The following is a 19,437-nucleotide window of genomic DNA, read 5'->3' as shown; positions in this document are numbered from 1 at the left end:
GGGATGTTTCAAATTTTAAGTGTGAAATAAATAACCATATCTTTGGTCCTGAGATCGGTGGTGGCAGCTGATACTAGGGGGCTTAAGGTCCTTTTACATATGATAATAAGCCACTGTAAAGGAGATAACAATCAACCTACAAATGACAAAATGCTGTCGGCTGATGCCACCTTTTGCGTAGTCAATACAATCACTGTTATTGGCCATACATCTCCCTATATAAACAGGCAATGTGCGGCCAGCCATGAAGAAGTGAAGGGCCACGTGATTAATCGAGCCTTGCAAGGACTAAGCAAATGAGCACCGAGGGTTTGTCGGCCTTTGGCAATCTCTTTTTTGGTTCCCTGAATAAGACAATCACATAGTGTCCTCTGGCAGATACCAGTTGGCTGGTAACCATGTCTACATGGTGGTACATTGATACTATGGGAATTTACATCCTGACTTCATCCCAAAGCTGATTGCAAATCATTTTATTAAGAAAAAATTTTTTATTTTTTTTTGTAAGCCACCTATATAACGTGTCACTTCATCCATATGGCAAATGCATCACTGTGTGAAGTTACGTTGGCTTCGTGTCTACCCTTCCCTTTTGATATTTCTATGAAGGTGACTTTTCTCAGAATAGGAAACAGTGTGGATATTGTCAGAATGCTATGAATGCTTTCACCTATTGATTTTATTGCATTTCCAAGCCACCATTGACTTCACTTTGCAAAGGATTCAATCAGACGGCACTTAACCTGAGCTTTTATGAAGGAAGCTATGTCTGCTTGGGAGTGTGTGCTATAAACATAGAGACACATTGTTCAAAGCAGAACAGCTAATACTTATTTCTAAGAAGAATCTTGGGGGAAAATGATCTATTCCAGGAGGCCCCATACAATGCGCCCACAGATTTTGCATTGCTTACTAAAGATAGAAACAATGTGGATTCCGATGTTCTTCTATGACATTGTTCATCCTGAGCTTGATTGTGTATGTACAAGTAGAGATACAAAGCTTTTAAAACTACATTCTGCCATCACTAGCCAGCCCTATTGCTTGGCATAGCCATCAGACAAAACTATTCTCATTAGGAGAAGTCATTATCTATAAGAACAAATGACTGGGACACAGAGAACCAATGGGCAACTGATGTCTATCGATAGGACAGAATTTCAATAATAATTATAGACACCAAAATTACAATTCCCTAATATACAGTGGAACCTCCTCAAAAGACTATCTCTTTAAAGGGGTACTCCGTCGCTAGACATGTTATCTCCTATCCAAAGGATAGTGGATAACATGTCTGATCCCGGGGGTCCGGCCACTGGGGACCCCCGTGATCTCTGCAGTGGAACCCCAGTCATCCGGTGCAGGAAGCGCACATCGCTCAGTGCCGGATGACAGGTGAACACACTATCCACCCCCCCCCCCACCCCCCCGTTTATGTCTATGGGAGGAGGTACTAGCCATCATGTCCCGTCCCATAGACATGAATGGAGTGGGTATGGTGTGATGGCAAAATCACAGAAGCCCTGCGGTCGGACCCTTGTGATCAGACATGTTATCTACTATTCTTTGGATAGGGGATATTATGTCTAGGGGCAGAGCACCCCTTTAAGAAGACCATTCTCTTATCCAGGCCAGATTAGGTGTGATGAGTTTTCAGTCCACCATTCACAATCCAGAGAGATTGGAGAAGAAGTAAGGGAATGGGATCACTAAGAAGAAGAGAGAAGTCTGGGGACTTACTCTTCTGTTCTTGGCTGAGATGCTAAGTGTGAATTGAAGAACATACAGGAGGAAAGAGATCTGTGCTACTTGGGGACTGGAAGATAATGTCTTGTAGGATGTTTTTAATTTTAACTGTGGAATAAATCTTTCTTTTTTTGGTCCTGAGATCTATGATGGCAGCTGATACTCTTGGCATAAAAGCCTTTTTACACAGGCCAATTATCTTGTGAATGAGCGTTCTTGAGGAACACTTGTGCTCGATAACCAACAAGAGTAAAAAGATCCAATCACCAGTGGATGAAGGAGAAAACTCTTGTTCATTGGCTGATGCCGTTTATGTGCAGCCAATAAAATCAATGTTACTAATTTGGGGTATTATATTGTGTTATAAAACACTTAAAGGGGTTGTCTGCCTGCATTGACAATCTCTTTTTCTTAAAGGTTTCCCCAATAAGACAACCACATGGAGTCTTTCGGCTGTGTCCTCCAGCAGATACCTGTTGACTGGTGAGCATGTCTCAATTCTGGATGGTGACACAGGAGGAGAGGTGGTTAACACTATGTAAATATACATTCCTAACTCAATCCAGAGATTGAAGGGGTAAAGTTTCTTCTTAAAGGGATCATCATAAAGTCATGTGAAGGCTTATAGGTCATTGAAGCTCCAATGGAACAAAGGTTTTGTAAAGCAGCTCTCCCGTCACCATTTCAAAAAAAATTCCTAAAAGTACTCCCATGATGATAGGCCTCTCACTACTCAGATAGCACCATGCTCTGTACTGATGAGGGGCAGTAACCCCAAAACAGTAGGTGCTTTTCTTTCTTCTAAACATCCCCAGTCAGTTTCTAAAACTCTGAGTTGGAGTGAAACTTTTACTATTAAAGGGGTACTCCACTGGGAAGAAATTTTTTTTTTTAAATCAACTGGTGCCAGAAAATTAAACAGATTTGTAAATTACTTCTATTAAAAAACTTTTAATCCTTCTAGTACTTATCAGCTGCTGTATGCTCCACTCCACAGGAAGTTCTTTTCTTTTTGAATTTCCTTTCTGTCTGACCACAGTGCTCTCTGTTGACACCTCTGTCCATTTTAGGAACTGTCTAGAGTAGAAGCAAATCCCCATTAAAAACCTATCCTGTTCTGTACAGTTCCTGACATGGACAGAGGTGTCAGCAGAGAGCACTGTGGTCAGACAGAAAGGAAAAAAAACAAAAGAACTTCCTGTGGAGAATACAACAGCTGACAAGTACTGGAAAGATTAATATTTTTTAATTGAAGTAATTTACAAATCTGTTTAACTTTCTGTCATCAGTTGATTTAAAACTAAATGTTTTCCGGTGGAGTACCCCTTTAAGGGAACGCTATCTGAAAAAATGTTGTGGGAGCTGCTTTACACATTCTTTCTTAACTTTATCCAATAATGTCTTCTCCTTCTGATGACTACATGTTGAAGGGGAAAAATGGAAAGACTTTGAAGGGGTACTCCATCTCTAGACATCTTATCCCCTATCCTTTGGATGTCTGATCGGGGGGTCCTGCAGCTGGAACCCCCACGATCTCTGTGCAGCACCCAGCGTTCATTTTGAACGCTGGGTGTGGGCAGCGGGGTCGTAATGTAACGACCACACCCCTCATGATGTCACACCACACCCCCTCAATGCAAGTCTATAGGAGGGGACGTGGCTGTCGCCACGTCCCCTCCTATGGACTTGCATTGAGGGGGTGTGCCGTGATGTCATGAGGGGCATGGCCGTGACATCACTACCCCCGCTGTCCGCTCGTATTGTTGGGAACAAAATGTTCCAAACACTCGGGCAGCAAAGTACCCCTTTAATCCTGCACCTGACAATATGGATGCTGTAGGCATTCCCTGCTGTCCCCTTAACATTGTCTACAGCCGGATCTGGGGAGGGCCTCTAGAATCTGCCCAATAGCTGGAAATGTGGATGTCAATGAAGTGAGATGCTGATTGTGTGTCCAGCACCTTCTCAGGATAGTGTAAAGACTATTGTTCTGAGAGTCATCCAGGTAGAGCTAGTGATGAGCTACGACCAGAACCTTCCTGGGAAAACACCATTGCTACATTAAAGTGGGCCAACATCCCTAAACTTACACACAATGGGGGACATGTATCATTATTTGTGTACGGTAGAAGCATTTTACCCCTTTTCCCGAATTCTAAAATATGCGCAGAAGCGCTAAATTTATCAATCAAGCGCAATGAGCTTCATAAATTGCAGGTAAATATAGTAATCTCCTCAATCCACTCTTTGGAAAATAGAATCAATGATTTAGAGCATCTTGCTACGTTAAGTCCAAGATGGCTTATATTTGCGCAAAAAAAAACAGCTCTTGCTGCAAAATTTTTGGTGTAAAGGAAAAGTACGCAGTTAATAAATCCATGTGTACTATAGATGTCACTCCAAGGTACCCCGATTCAGCCACATCTGGAGGACATACCAAAATGTGCGCAAAAAAAAGGGCTTGCGCAACATTTTGCGCAAAAAAAAATACAAACAAAACAGGGGTAAAATCTTTGATACATGTCCCCCATTGTGAGGAGGACTCCGAGTTTCCATGCTCTCTGTGGCAAGTCGAGTTTCCCTGTGGACTGTGTCCCCTTGGCTGTAAATCTTTACCCACTGGCCCATTCCCATATTCCATGGATGGTATTTTTGTTCTTGGTTTATGCCTGTGGGGTCAGTTTCTGTCCAGTAGTCTGACATTACACATCACTTTTGTTCCACCAATCACTTTCTCTATAGATTTTAAACAACCCATTACACATGTGATCTATGGGGGAACCTGACGCCAACCGATCAATTGTTCTACACTGCTATAGGAGGAAAGAAAAGAATTATGCTGTTCTTATTGAAATCTATGGGTCAGCCATGTAATGTAAATATATACTGGGTCCTTCAAAGCAAGAGAAGTGTCTTGTAGTCATTCTTTACTATGGATAACAGATACATGTCCTGAATAAGAAACCTCTTGCTCCATATTAACTCAGAATTTTAGATATTTTATTTCACCAAATGTACAGTATGTGTTACAGGGGGAGGCATCACAGTGTGTGCCCATGAAGAAAGAGAGCCTGATGTGGTGGCGGGGTGTGTGGTGCAGGGCGGGGTGTGTGGTGCTGTTACCCTAGGGGCAGATGGCATTAACCCCTTGTATTCGTGATGCCAGGGCATGGTTTAGCCTACAACCACCAGAAGGTATACCGCTGGGTCCTGGGCTAGGCACGGGGGCAATAAAGACTTTGACGCCAAGTTACGGATAACGGTGGCTTTACTGAGGGTAGACAGTTGGTAAAGTCTATACAGTTCAGCCAGGGCCCAAGGCGGTGACTATTGATGCAGAGACCTTAAGGGCTTGCTGGGACTTGAATGCAGACAACGTTGACTTGACAGATGACAGGGACTGACTTAGGCTGGGTTCACACCACGTTTTGTTAAATACGGTTCCCGTATACGGCTGGGAGGAGGGGGGCGGGGCTTAATCGCGGCGCCCACACTCAGCCGTATTCGGGAACCATATTTAATGTATGTCTTTGAGCCGATCGGAGTGAACTGCAGCCTTCAGTCGGCTTCGTTTTCGGCCGTATGCGGTTTCCCGACCGCAGGCAAAAACGTGGTCGACCGCGTTTTTGCCTACGGTCGGGAAACCGCATACGGCCAAAAACGAAGCCAACCGGAGGCTGCGGTTCACTCCGGTCGGCTCATAGACATACATTAAATACGGTTCCCGAATACGGCTGAGTGCGGGCGCCGCTATTAAGCCCCGCCCCCTCCTCCCAGCCGTATACGGGAACCGTATTTAACAAAATGTGGTGTGAACCCAGCCTAAACTTGATTCATAAAGCTGTGTCTTTATCTTACTTGACTTGATGGTGGCTGCAGAACTGAACTTTGAGGTCTCCAACCCTCTGGACACACACACTAGGCGACTGCACTGGACCTCAGCTTAGCAGAAGAGCAGAGCTCAAAGAGAGAGAAGCTCCACCCAGGGCTTATATGGGGGAGACTAGCAGGGAGCCCATAGGTCCCTCTTGGGATCACCTGGTCACTGGTACCTCCTGGGTAACAATCACATGACATATCACATGGTATAACTCTTAACCCGTTGGGGATGAAGGGCGTACCTGTACGCCCTTCGCGCGCCCCCATTCTATAACGTGGGGCCACGACATGGCCCCACGTCATAGCGGGTCGGGTCGGGCCCGGCCTCTAACAACGGCCGGGACCTGTGGCTAATAGCGCGCTTCACCGATCGGGGTGCCGTGTGCTATTAACCCTTTAGACACAGTGTTCAAAGCTGATCGCCACATCTAAAGTTACAAAAATACACTCCTGGCAGCTCAGTCTGGCTGATCGGGACATCGCCGTGATACCGCGATGCCCCGATCAGCTATGATGCTGCAAGAGGGTGCCTTACCTGCCTCCTGCATGTCCGATTGCCTGAGATCCAGGCAGGAGCAGTCAAGCGGAGATAACACTGATCAATGCTATTGTATAACAAAGCATTGATCAGTCCCTATGGGAGCTATAACATTGCAAAAAAAACTTAGTAAAGATCATTTAACCCCTTCCTTAATAAAAGTTGGAATCACCCCCCTTTTCCCATAAAAAACAAAACAGTGTAAATAACAATAATGATAAACATATGGGGTATTGCCACATGCATAAAAGTCTGCACTATAAAAATAAATTGTTGATTAAACTGCACGCTTATTTTTATCACTTTTAATACAATTTTTTTTTTTTATAAAAAGCGATCAAAAAGTCCCATCAAAACAAAAAACATCAAAACCGTTAAAAACTTCAGATCACGGCGCAAAAAATGAGCCCTCATACCACTCCCTACGTGGAAAAATTAAAAAGTTATAGGGGTCAGAAGATGACAATTTTAAACATTTAAATTTTCCTGCATGTAGTTATGATTTTTTCCAGAAGTCCGACAAAATCAAACCTATATAAGTAGGGGATCATTTTAATCATATGGACCTACAGAATAATGATAAGGTGTCATTGTTACCGAAAAATGTACTGTGTAAAAACGGAAGCCTCCAAAATTTACAAAACTTAGTTTTTTCTTCAACTTTGAGGCACAATGATTTTTTTTTTCCGTTTCTCAGTCGATTTTTGGGTAAAATGACTGATATCATTACAAAGTAGAATTGGTGGTGCAAAAAAAAAAAAGCCATCCTATGGATTTTTAGGTGCAAAATTGAAAGGGTTATGATTTTTAAGAGGTGAGGAGGAAAAAACGAAAGTGCAAAAATAAAAAAAATAAAAATAAAAAAACGTCCCCGAGGGGTTAAAGCAACATTACATTTTATAACACTTTACATGGTAAAACATATTTACAATGGGGAAACGATTACAGGGGGCCTTGGAGACACTGAAGGAGGCTGCCTGACAGGACAGCAGGAGTATGGGGGAAACACCCTACCCGTACTGGGCCACCACACAGACTTGCCCCCAAAGCTGAATGCAAATGATTTTATATAGAATAAATATTTGTCAGTGAGTATTTTTTTATGTAGGGCAGTTATATAATGTATCACTTCATCCATATGGTAAATGCATCTCTGTGTGAAGTTACGTTGGCTTTGTGTCTACCCTTCCCTTTTGATATCCTTATGAAGGTGACTTACCTCAGAAAAGGAAACAATGGGGATATTTGGGGAGATTTATCAAAACCTGTGCAGGGGAAGAGTGGTGTAGTTGCCCATAGCAACCAATCAGATTGCTTCTTTCATTTTCCACAGGCCTCTTTAGAGGTCTGTGGAAAATGAAAGAAGCAATCTGATTGGTTGCTATGGGCAACAGCACAGGTTTTGGTTGCTATGGGCAACAGCACAGGTTTTGATAAATCTCCCCCATTGTGTAAATGCTATGAATGGAGGGGCAAGCTGTGCATAACTAGCTTGCCCCCTGACTGGTGAGCAGTAAGAGGTTAAGAAATATACAGGCAAGGTTTTTAGCCCCTTCCCCCGCCTGTAAAACTAGCAAATGGCTACAGTGGTATGTCCCATGGGTGGGGGGGGGGGAAGGAGTGCACCAATCAGGGGTTTAATAGTTTCCCGGGCTTTCAGAGGCCCTCCCCTGGGTATTTATAGCTGTGGTGCCTCCCTTCCCCCCTCAATCTGCCCAGGACCCGGAGTTTTGTCTGCCGGTTGGTATGTATCTGCCCCTTATATTATGGCCCGGATGGAGCAGGAGGGTGAGGGTTGGCATGCTCGCTTGTGGCTGAGCTGGCCTCCCCTCCTGTTGCACCCTGGCGTTAGGTTCGGGAGGCTGGCGGACCTCTCGCCCTCTCACAGTCCCGCTCTCCTTTGCCCCCCCCCCCCCACCCCCCGTCCGCCCGTCCTGCCCGTTCCTTTAATCCTCTTCCCTGCCCCGTTCCTTTAATCCCCTTCCCGTACCTTTAATCCTTTTCCCTGCCCGTTCCTTCAATCCACTTCTCTGCCCCTGGCCCGAGCCCCTTTGCCAGGCGTGCTCCTTATGTGCGCGCTTTGCCTCCTTCCCCGTTGCTGTCCCCTCCGTCTGCGGTGGCGGCCCCCTGGGTTGCTGCGGCTGTTTTGTATAGCCTTGCGCAAATGGACGTTTATTAACGTCCATTTGCGTGTTCCCAGCTATAATGCGCGCTCACAAGGCGAGCGCGCATCATAGCCGTCGGGTCCCAGTTGCTATTAGCAACCAGGACCCGTGCTAATGCCGGACATCGCCGATCGGGCAGATGTTACATAGTTAGTTAGTACGGTCGAAAAAAGACATATGTCCATCAAGTTCAACCAGGGAATTAAGGGGTAGGGGTGTGGCGCGATATTGGGGAAGGGATGAGATTTTATATTTCTTCATAAGCATTAATCTTATTTTGTTCCAGGAATGTATCTAATCCTGTTTTAAAGCTGTTAATTGTTCCTGCTGTGACCAGTTCCTGAGGTAGACCGTTCCATAAATTCACAGTCCTCACGGTAAAGAAGGCGTGTCGCCCCTTGAGACTAAACTTTTTTTTCTCCAGACGGAGGGAGTGCCCCCTCGTCCTTTGGGGGGGTTTAACCTGGAACAGTTTTTCTCCATATTTTTTGTATGGGCCATTTATATACTTATATACGTTTATCATATCCCCCCTTAAACGTCTCTTCTCAAGACTAAACAATTGTAACTCCTTTAATCGCTCCTCATAGCTAAGATGTTCCATGCCCCATATTAGTTTAGTCGCGCGTCTCTGCACCCTTTCCAACTCCGCAGTGTCCCTTTTATGGACAGGTGACCAAAACTGAACAGCATATTCCAGGTGAGGCCGTACCAATGCTTTATAAAGGGGGAGTATTATGTCCCTGCCCCTCGACTCCATGCCTCTTTTTATACATGACAATATCCTGCCGGCTTTGGAAGCAGCAGCCTGACATTGCATGCTATTCTGTAGTCTGTGATCTACAAGTACACCCAGATCCTTCTCTACCAGTGACTCTGCCAGTTTAATCCCCCCTAAGACATACGATGCATGCAGGTTATTAGTACCCAGATGCATAACTTTACATTTATCCACATTGAACCTCATTTGCCAAGTGGATGCCCAGACACTTAGTCTATCCAAGTCATCTTGTAACTTATGCACATCCTCTATAGACTGTACCGTGCTACAAAGCTTGGTGTCATCTGCAAAGATAGAAACAGAGCTGTTAATACCATCCTCTATATCATTGATAAATAAATTAAACAACAGCTGTCCCAGTACTGAACCTTGGGGTACACCACTAATAACCGGGGACCAATCAGAGTACGAATCATTGACCACCACTCTCTGGGTACGATCCATGAGCCAGTGTCCGGCATTACCTTTTTGGATGCGGCGATCAAAGTTGATCGCTGCATCTGGATGTATGTATAGGCGTCCCGGCTGCTCAGTCGGGCTGATCGGGACCATCGCGATTAAATCGCGATGTCCCGATCAGCTGGAACGCAGCAGGAGGGTCACTCACCTGCCTCCTGCGCGTCCGCTCGTGGATTGATTGCTCCAAGCCTGAAATTCAGGCTTGAGCAATCAATCACTGACAACCCAGATCATTGCCATGTTAATACATGGCAAGTGATCTGTGTGTGCAGTGTTATGGCTCCCTATGGTGCTATAGCATTGCGCACCAAAAAAAAAAAAAAAAAAAAAAAAATTTTACCCTTGCCATGATAAATGTTTGGATCACTCCTCCCCCCCCCCCTTTTTCCCCCATACATAAAAACATGAATTAAAATATAAATTAATAACTAATAATAATTAAATAAATAAATAAAATAAAAACTGTATTACATCAAGCATGTAAATGGTATCGCTGCGTGCGTACATGTCCGTACTATCTAAATATGTCTTCGATTGCAGCATTCCTTCAATGGCGTATGCGCAAAAAAAAAAAAAATAAATAAATAAAAAAAAAAAAAAAAAAAATTTAATTAATTAATTAATTTAAAAAATAAATAAATAAATAAATAAAAAAAAAATAAAAAAAAAAAAATACAAAAAATTAAAAAAAAAATAAAAAAAAAAAAATAAAAAAAGAAAAATTACAATAAAATAAAAAAGTACAAACTGTGTAGATTTCTATACACAGGCACATGTGGAACAAGTTATATATCCTCATTTGATCCGCGTGTAAGCGCGAATTAAAAATTAAATATATAAATTCTACAGTCCCATATAGCGTATTTTGGTCGCTTTTCATACCTATAAAAAAAATAAATAAATAAATAAATAAATAAAATATATATATATATATATATATATATATATATATGTATTTATATCGCAACTCTGTTTGACACGACAATTGTATCGCTGTAAACTTCGGATCACGGCGCATGGTTCAGGCAGCCACTGCACCCCAAACCCTCCATCACCTCTCCACTCCGATTTCCCGAAAAACCACCACTGCGGCCGCTGCTGTCCCTCTTCCTGAGTTCTCTGCTGCTGGTTTCCCGGCGCCATTCCGGGCGGCGGCAGAGTACCCGCAACCAGGTGGTCTCCAGCGTTCCTTGTTCAACGCCTGCGGTGGTGAAGTGGTTCCTCCTGCTTTTGTGCCTTCTCCATCTTCTGGACTTAGTGAGTGTGCTGTTGCGGGGGGGCAGGGGGGGCTCTATTTTCGTGCCTGCCCTTGGTGCTTTGGCAGGCCAGTTGTCTTCAACTGGCTAGCTGGGTTGGTTCCCTCTCCTTCCCCGGTTAGTGTGCTTATGGCTGTTCTGGTAGTTTCCACCTTTTGTTCCTGTGGGTTTGTTGGGTTTGGGTCTCGGATATAGGTGTATGTCTATGTTGGTCTCTGGTTGTGAGTTGGGTACGTCTCTTCTTGACGGGGTGCTTGGTGTGGTATCAATTTCTGCGGTGCACGCTTAGGTGAGTGGTCTTTTGGCCTTACGCTCTGGATGACCGGGTTTTGTGGTTTTAGCTCCTGAGGCTTGTTCCTTATTTTGATTCGGTGGCACCCAGTTACGGTTTTGTTTCTTTTGGTTTTCTCCCCCTTTGTTTGGTGTTTCTCTCCGTCACTAGTTGTAGTCCCTCTCCGCTGCTCTGTTTGTCCTAGTGTATTGTCTGATGTTTTCTCCTGTTTTGCTCCCGATCTTTGGTAGGCATGGGACTCCTGTATGTCGTGCTGGGTGCTTTAGCTGATGTGGCGGTGGGTAGGTTTCGCTTTGAGTCTCAGTTTGTCTTTCCTCGTGGGTTCTTTTGTTTGTGGTGGTTTTCCGGAGGGGGATTCTCCTGTGCTCTACGCTTGTTGGGGTGTGGTTTGTTGCAGTCTTCCGCATGCCGCGTTGGCGTTGGTCTGCAGTTTTCCTGTGGACGGGGAGTGATTGCGTTTTCTCTGCTTTGGTTTCCTCGGGGCTCGCTAGGTGCCCCTGTTCCGATCCTTGCTGGTTTACTGTAAGTTCCGCATGGAATATGGTTCTGGGTGGAGTTTTTTCCTGCAGGTTGTCTTTGGCCGCCGAGGGTGTCTGGTATTTGGGCCCCCGCATATGTGCCCCTGGTACGCTTAGAGCTGACATTTCGGTTGGTTGGGGTTTTTTCAAGGGTCATGCGGTGGCCTGGCCTGCTTTCAGTTCCCTGCACGGGGAGCTCGCTTTGTTCTCGGATGTGGCTGGTTTGGTCGGTTGTTGGTGTGGTGTTTGGTTTTCCAGTGGTGCTGTGGGGTGGTTTACAACTGGGTCTTGGTAGTCAGTGGGTTTCTGCCATGCTTGGGGTTTTGTTTGTGCTTCTCCCTTGGTGTTGGTTGTGGGACTTTGGGTGCTTGCTTCGGCAGCTCATGTTCTAGGCTTGTAACGTTACTGTGTGGGTTGCAAGTCCCCTGCGCTTGGTTGCGCGCTAATTTTGTGATGCTTTTCTTCTTTTCTAGTGTGTGATTTGAGTGATCACGGGGCGTGTTTTCTTCCTGTGCTCTGTCTGTTGCATCTAGTGCTTCGCTGTTTGGAGTTACAATTTCTTTCAGGGCTATGCTCCCTGGGTCGGTATTGGGTGTTGACGCTTTGTCCTGTTTTCTCTGGCTGTAGTTCCGGAGGGTTGCTTGTGTGGCCGGCCCGTGGGTCATCGGGGAGAGTGGTGTAATTTGTGGTCCGCTTTGGTGGCTCCTGCGACTTGGTCGCACTCACGGTACGGTACTTGCGTGTGGTTGGTGTTGGTGTGGAGGCCGGGATGTCTATCTACAGTCGTGGAGGGTCCCGGAGGTTCTAAAGGGTCTGTGGACAGGGGATAAAAACATAAAAAAAAAAAAAAAGTAAGAAATAAATATTGGTTTCGGTACCTGGAATGCCCTTTGAAGTGACCTTACGAGGCTAATGTTTGATTTCCTGTTTCGTTTTAATAGGATGTGATAACGGAAGTTATCTGCTGTGTCACCTCTCCAAGGAGGTTCGAGATTTGGGCAGTGTTCTCAGTGTATCCAAATAACATTCTGAGTATGTGATGTGGGATCTTCACCTGTTCATGTGAATCAGCTAAAAAAAAAAAAAAAAAAAAAAAATAAATAAAAATAATAAATACTTTAAAAAAATAAATAAATAAGAAGTTGGGTGGCTTTCCCGCTGTGCTGCACGGCACATGGCAGGGGGTGATTTTCTTTCTGCTTTGCGGGTGGTGTATACCTAGGGGCTGGGCCCGCGAGTGGGTGGCCTTGCTGTCGGTGACCGTTTTTTCCTATCTGTTTTTGGGTCGCTTAGTGGCGGCTGCAGGTTTTTGGTTGTCGCTTTTGCGTAATTTTTTCTAATCCGAGTTTTTGCGCTAGCTTTTTTCAGGGCTATGTGGATGGGGCACTTTTTCTTTCTCCTCGTCTCCTTCCATGGGACTTGGGTGTCTGTGTTTTTGGGTGCCTATTTTGTGCGTTCCATGGTAAAAGTTTAAAACAATAAAATAAAAAATAAAACTAATAAGGCCCGTCGGTCCGAGACTGGTTTAGGCGATCCGGGACACGCAGCTCGTGCTCCATGAGGGTCCGCGAATGACTGTTTTGTGAGTTCTGGATTTGCTCTCTTTTTGTATCGGGGCCGGCGGAGGTGGCTGGGTTTCCGGAGAGGGTAGCGCTGCACGACGGCCGCGGGCGATCTGCATGTTGTGTTGCTATATTCGCCCAGTTTGATGTTTCCCATGTGTGTTTTTGTTTTGAGAGCGGCTTTCAAGGTGGTGCGAGTGCTGCAGCACTCTTCGGTGTATGGGCGAGTCTGAGAGATGAGTTCACACGGGTTATAAAAAAATAAATAAATAAATAAATTTAAAAAATGGGTCCTGGTGGCAGGTACCCGGATTTCCTGGAGAGGAAAAGTGTTGAGCGGATTTCCTGGAGAGGAAAAGTGTTGAGCGGATTTCCTGGAGAGGAAAAGCGCTGAGCGGATTTCCTGGAGAGGAAATGTGTTGGGTGTGCTGGGGGGCTGGAGGTGGCCCCAGGTGTTGGCTATCCACTATCTTTTGGGTGGGGGTCGGAGCCCAGTGTAGGGCTAACTGGTCTCCTCCGTGGCGGTAAGAAGACGGTGAAAGCGGGGTCAACCCGGGGTAGACCTCCACACAGGACAGTGTGGCAGCACCTCTCGGGTTGGTAAGAAGCCAATCGGTGTCTTTGTTACAGTTAAATTGTTATTTATATAAGTAATTTTATAAATAAAGCTGTGGCCGATCCCCACCCACGGAAAAGTTAAATTGTTGTTGTGTCAGTTATTATTTAAGTATTTATTGTAGTAAGGGGGAGGGGTAGTTATAGCCTGCTAGGAGCTAATTGGGTCTCAGCAGTCTGGAGGGGCAAGCTGTGCATAACTAGCTTGCCCCCTGACTGGTGAGCAGTAAGAGGTTAAGAAATATACAGGCAAGGTTTTTAGCCCCTTCCCCCGCCTGTAAAACTTGCAAATGGCTACAGTGGTATGTCCCATGGGTGGGGGGGGGGGAAGGAGTGCACCAATCAGTGGTTTAATAGTTTCCCGGGCTTTCAGAGGCCCTCCCCTGGGTATTTATAGCTGTGGTGCCTCCCTTCCCCCCTCAATCTGCCCAGGACCCAGAGTTTTGCCCTCCCTCCCTCCCTTTTTGTATCTCTGTTTATTGTAAGTCACAGCTTGGCGGTAAGAAGACGGTGAAAGCGGGGTCAACCCGGGGTAGACCTCCACACAGGACGGTGTGGCAGCACCTCTCGGGTTGGTAAGAAGCCAATCGGTGTCTTTGTTACAGTTAAATTGTTATTTATATAAGTAATTTTATAAATAAAGCTGTGGCCGATCCCCACCCACGGAAAAGTTAAATTGTTGTTGTGTCAGTTATTATTTAAGTATTTATTGTAGTAAGGGGGAGGGGTAGTTATAGCCTGCTAGGAGCTAATTGGGTCTCAGCAGTCTGCTTTCACCTACTGATTCCATTGCATTTCCATGGCACCATTGACTTCATTGAGCAAGGGATTCAATCAGACAGCACTTAACCTGCGCTTCTATGATGGTGGCATTGTCTGGCTGGGAGGGGAGTGTGGGCTGTAAATGTTGCGACACATTGTGCGAAGCAGAACAGCTCGAATTTATTTCTAAGTATATTCTTGTAAAAACGGGAGGCCGCGTACATTGTGCCCCCAAATGTCAAATTGGTTGTTAAAGATAGTCATAAACAATGCGCCATATTTTTTTCGCCGTATAAGACGCACCCAATTTTAAAGGAGGAAAATTTTGAAAAAAAAAGATTCTGAACCAAATACAATGTAAAGTATAGGACAGTGATCTTCAACCTGCAGACCTCCAGATGTTGCAAAACTACAACTCCCAGCATGCCCGGACAGCCAACGGAGTTGTAGTTTTGCAACATCTGGAGGTCCGCAGGTTGAAGACCACTGGTATAGGAGGTAATACTCACCTGTCCCCGCCGCTCCAGACCCGTCACCGCTCATCACCGCTGCCCTGGATGTTGCCCTCCATCGCTGTCGCTGTGTCCCCGTGGTGTCCCCGTCGCTCCGGAACGTCTCTGCTGCCCGGTATCCTAGCTCTCCGTCGCCGCCATCACGTTGCTACGCACGCCGCTCCTATTGGATGATGGGACGGCGTGCGTGACAACGTGATGACGACGAAGGAGAGCGCCTGCCATGTAGTGGATCCCGGCACGGAGCAGACACCGAGGAGGCAGGTAAGGTCCCTCCCGATGTCCTGTAAGCTGTTCGGGACGCCGCGATTTCACAGCGGCGGTCCCGAACAGCCCGACTGAGCAGCTAGGTTAGTGTCACTTTCTCTTCGGACGCGGCGGTCAGCTTTGATCGCCGTGTCTGAAGGGTTAATACAGGGCATCACCGCGATCAGTGATGTCCTGTATTAACCACAGGCCCCGGCCCTTGATGGCCGCAGGGACCGCAGCAATAGGACAGGGTTTTAATTTGTATTTGCACGGCGAAAAATACGGTAAATACCTTTTATTACATTGCTCCTCCTAATCTGGATTGTGCATGGATGTAAAATTAGAGATACAGAAATGTTAGAACTACAATTTATTAGGTAGTCATGTTACCGGGCACATCCATCAGGCAAAAATATTCTTATCAAAAGAAGTCATCCCCTATGAGAACAGACACCTTGAACACAGTGAGGCAAGGGACACCTGATGGCCATTGGGGTCTCTCTCAGCAAGGAAATCCCTTTCACTGTTATTGTACAGGGGTGGCCAAACTGTGGCTTTCAAGTCAAATAAGGCCTTTAGGTGTCTTGCGGCTCACTGCTTACCTCTAGCCCACACCGCCACTTGAGTGTTCCAGCCCTCTACTCTGCTACTTTGCAGAGCAATGGTTGTTGGTAGAAGATGTGCCGGCACAGGCATGTCTGCTTGAAGATGTCGGCCAGTGATGTCAGTCGACGGCAGCATCCCTCTCCCTCCTGCTGAAGAGCAACAGACCCTAGGAAACTTCAGTTGGGGCTATATAGGGAGGGTTTCTACTACCTACAGGGGGGCTGCTACATCTTACATGCGGGATGCTACTACAGGTGGCTCCTACTACCTACAATGGGGCTGCTACTACCCCATCAAATGAACTTCTGCTTTAAACTGATTCTTTAAAGGGGTTATCCAGGAAAAAAAAACCTTTTTATATATATATATATATCAACTGGCTCCAGAAAGTTAAACAGATTTGTAAATTACTTCTATTAAAAAAACTTAATCCTTTCAGTACTTATGAGCTACTGAAGTTGAGTTGTTCTTTTTTGTCTAAGTGCTCTCTGATGACGCCTGTCTCAGGAATTGTCCAGAGTAGAAGCAAATCCCCATAGAAAACCTCTTCTACTCTGTCCAGTTCCCGAGACAAACAGAGATGTCAGCAGAGAGCACTGTTGCCAGACAGAAAAGAACAACTCAACTTCAGCAGCTGATAACTATTAGAAGGATAAATATTTTTTAATAGAAGTCATTTACAAGTCTGTTTAACTTTCTGGAGCCAATTGATATATAAAAAAAAGTTTTTTCCTGGATATCCCCTTTAAATTACAGTTAACAGGTTTACAGACCCTTCTGTTGGGGACTAAAGCTCCAAACATGTTTCAGTAAAATTCATCCATTTTGCTAAGTCTACCTTGTATTCCTGGGATACATAGTTCCACAACAGCTGGAGAGCCTCAGGTTGCTTACCTCCACCCTAAGTCATGCATAAGCAATGTTCTTCACATCTGTTCCTGAATGTCATCCCCTATAATGCTCAGTCAAGTGCAGAGTCCCAAATTGTGCCATGGGCTCATTTCTTTAATGGTAATAGTTTCTCAGTGCTATAGAACATATTGAAATTTTATACACTTTAGGATGTTGCTAAACTCATAAAAACTTTGCAGAACTGTGACACGGTAGAATGCACGATAACGATTCCAAAGAGAAGAAGCACAGCTGGGACATTACTCACAGACAGTTTAATGGCGGAGGTTTATGATGAGCCATAGGAGGCTAGGAAAGGGGCTTGAAAGTTGTGGATCGTAAAGTGGTACTCTGCCCCTAGACATCTTTTCCTTTATCCACAGGAAAGGGGATAAGATGTCTGATCGCGGGGCCCCTGCCGCAGGGGACCCCTATGATCTCGGCTGTGGCACACCAGACAACCGGTGCACGGAGCGAACTTCCCTCCATGCCGGATGACTGGCAATAAGGGGCGGAGGCTTGTGACGTCATAGCCACATCCCGCTCGTGATGTCACAGCCATGCCCCCCTCAATGCACGTCTATGGGAGGGGGCATGACGGCCGTCATGTCCCCTCCCATAGACTTGCATTGAAAGGGCATGGTCGTGATGTCACGAGCGGGGTTGGCTGGGAAGTCACAAGCTTCCGGCGCTGCACCCGACCAAACAGCAGGGAGATGGCGGGGGTCCCCGCCATTAGACATCTTATCCTTTGGATAGGGGATAAGATGACTATGGGTAGAGTACCCCTTTAATATCCTTCCTATTTTATATTGATCCATAATGGCATGGGAAACCATACAGTACAGAAGTCTAAAGTCAATAGTGAACTATAGTTTCATTTTCCTTGTCGCCTCAGCCCTTCAGTATTTACCATTAGTAAAAACACAAAGTCCACAGATCTACTACATCACCCTGGAGCTACAGTACAGTACACTGAATATCCTTTCTATTAGGGACACCCATCTAGTTGTTAAATAGGGATATGATCTGGGGACTGAGAAGGCCGGTGAAGCAAAGAAAAACTCCATCTCATATTCCTGGAACCAATCCATGACTTTATGAACTTTGTGGCATGGTACATTGTCCTACTGACTGTCTCTCTCTGCCATAGCGGGAAGAGCTGCCATGAAGTGGACTTGGTCAGCCACAATGCTTAGGTAAGTCTTACCGTCCAAATGTCCATCCCCACAGGGTCGGCTCTGCCTATAGGCAAAATAGGCAACTGCCTAGAGCGTTTGCTTGATGGGGGAGCCCCTCTCTGCCTTCCACAAGAATCCGAACCCCAGCATCCGAACCAATTGCTCAGCCAGCAGCATGAGGAGGAGGTTTGTTACAGTGTGTCACTCCAGTAGTAAGTTAATTACATGAGGAAGGGGCTTGCTACAGTCTGTCACCCCAGTAGTAAGGAGATTACATGAGGAGGAGGCTTGTTACAGTGTGTCACCCCAGTAGTAAGGTAATTACATGAGGAGGAGGCTTGTTACAGTGTGTCACCCCAGTAGTAAGGAGATTACATGAGGAAGGGGCTTGTTACAGTGTGTCACCCCAGTAGTAAGGTAATTACATGAGGAAGGGGCTTGTTACAGTGTGTCACCCCAGTAGTAAGGTGATTACATGAGGAAGGGGCTTGTTACAGTGTGTCACCCCAGTAGTAAGGTGATTACATGAGGAAGGGGCTTGTTACAGTGTGTCACAGTAGTAAGCTGGTGCGTGTCAAAGGCCATGCCAATGGATGGAGTCAAGGGGGCGGAAAAATTAGATTTTGCCCAGAATGGCAAAAGTATTAGAAGACCCAAGTATTAGAAGACCCAAGAGAACATTCCCCACACTAAGGGTACATTCACACGAGCGGACCCACAGCATATTTTACACTGCAGATCCACCGCTGAAGGACCCCTGCATGGTGGCTTTACATGTGCCTGCTCCGAGCGGAAATCCATAGAAAACTTGCTCACTTGATTTTATGTTACATAGTTACGATTTGGGATTATGAGTCAAGTTTCCGATCACGAAAAGAGAGGTGTCCCTAATATGGTGTGTAGTGTCTGGGAACCTGTGTCCCAGCCAGAGGCGTAGGTAGGTTGTAGCTTCGGGGCCCCGATGCAAAATCTGCAACAGGGCCCCATATGCCAATTATTGTATTGCTCTCTTATGGGGCAGATGTGCTTTGGGGCCCCATTAGGCACCAGGGTCCCGGTGTGACTGTTACCTCTATAGCTACGTCCCTGGTCCCAGCAACTGAAGTATGAAGTTGTCGTGTGGCTAAGGAATCCCTTTCCAAATGTTTGGAAAACTTTTTTTTTTTTTAATCAACTGGTGCCAGAAAGTTAAACAGATTTGTAAATGACTTCTATTAAAAAATCCCAATCCTTCCAGTACTTATTAGCTTCTGAATACTACAGAGGAAAAGGAAACACAGAGCTCTCTGCTGACATCATGACCACAGTGCTCTCTGCTGACCTCTCTGTCCATTTTAAGAACTGTCCAGAGTAGGAGAAAATCCCCATAGCAAACATTTGCTGCTCTGGACAGTTCCTAAAATGGACAGAGATGTCAGCAGAGAG

General features: G+C 45.6%; 1 long non-coding RNA gene across 1 annotated transcript in view; it reads right to left on the bottom strand.

Moving 5' to 3' along the window:
- LOC130294218 (uncharacterized) overlaps positions 1-16,943 on the bottom strand; it is a 46,274-nt gene extending 29,331 nt beyond the window's left edge. Inside the window, exons 1-2 of the long non-coding RNA XR_008848431.1 lie at positions 16,835-16,943; positions 15,937-16,089 (exon numbers count right to left, since the gene is read on the bottom strand). This is a non-coding gene — a long non-coding RNA (uncharacterized LOC130294218). The remainder of the gene's footprint in view (positions 1-15,936; positions 16,090-16,834) is intronic.
- Positions 16,944-19,437: the final 2,494 nt, after the last annotated feature.

The sequence above is a fragment of the Hyla sarda genome, chromosome 10, assembly GCF_029499605.1.
Source record: "Hyla sarda isolate aHylSar1 chromosome 10, aHylSar1.hap1, whole genome shotgun sequence".
Classification (NCBI taxonomy): domain Eukaryota; kingdom Metazoa; phylum Chordata; class Amphibia; order Anura; family Hylidae; genus Hyla; species Hyla sarda.
This window is presented reverse-complemented; position numbering and strand designations above follow the sequence as displayed.